The sequence below is a fragment of the Carlito syrichta genome, unplaced genomic scaffold (genome assembly GCF_000164805.1).
Source record: "Carlito syrichta isolate Samal-C Ts95f unplaced genomic scaffold, Tarsius_syrichta-2.0.1 Scaffold311780, whole genome shotgun sequence".
Taxonomy (NCBI): domain Eukaryota; kingdom Metazoa; phylum Chordata; class Mammalia; order Primates; family Tarsiidae; genus Carlito; species Carlito syrichta.
In genome coordinates this window covers 774301-775228 of record NW_007255876.1, presented here as the reverse complement: position 1 = coordinate 775228, position 928 = coordinate 774301, and the positions used below count along the sequence as shown (strand labels likewise).

General features: G+C 40.0%; 1 protein-coding gene across 1 annotated transcript in view; it reads left to right on the top strand.

Moving 5' to 3' along the window:
* Positions 1-928, top strand: part of PPEF2 (protein phosphatase with EF-hand domain 2) — a 39232-nt gene that overhangs the window by 1537 nt on the left and 36767 nt on the right. The window lies entirely within an intron of this gene.

Sequence of the window (928 nt, the reverse complement as noted above, 5' to 3'; positions counted from 1 at the left end):
GGCCACTGCAGCCTCGACCTGTCGAACTCAGGTGATCCTTCCACCTCAGCCTCCCAGGTAGCTGGAACTACAGGCGTGCGCCCCCATGCCTGGATAAATTTTCGTGATTTAACTGTAGAGATGAAGTCTCACCAGGTTGTGCAGGCTAGTCTGGAACCTCTGGACTCGGGCAATCCTCTCGCTTCCACCTTCCAAAGTGCTGGGATTACAGGAGTAAGCCACCACACTCGGCCAATTTCTTTACTTTTAAACTGGGGATAACAACAATAGCAACAATAATACCTCCTCTCACACAATAATTATGAGTATTAAGTGAGTGCGGTACTAAAAAATGTTTAGAACGGTGTCTGACTCATAGTAAGCACTCCAAATAAGTATTGGTTACCTTTATTACCAAAGTTTGGGGGAGGTTGGAAATAATCCAAGATTACCTATTGATCTGTTATCTGAATCCAGAGTACTGAGATGTTCATTGCTACCAGGTTGGTTATTGTTTCTAGACTTTTTGAATGAACAGATCCATAAGATATATATTAAAGAGAAAAAAGCATATGACCAATTTACGTTTAAGATTACAACATTTTTACTTAACAACTGTGATGTCATATTTACATCTCTTAATATAGCACAATTTACTTTATCCTACACTATTATTAATAGGTTCAGAAAATAATACTATTATAAACAATATAATTAATGAAAACCCTTTAAGATTTTCTTGTAATTCTTTTTGTTCTTTGGATATATTCACCAAAAATGCACAAATTACTGAATTTTCAAGTTATTCAAAATAATTCCAGCCGGGCTCGGTGGCTCAGCCTGTAATCCCGCGCCTGTGGGAGGCTGGGGTGAGTGGATTGCCTGAGCCCGCGGGTTCGAGACCCGCCTGGGCAGCGAGACCTCATCTCTACAATAAATCAAAAAATCA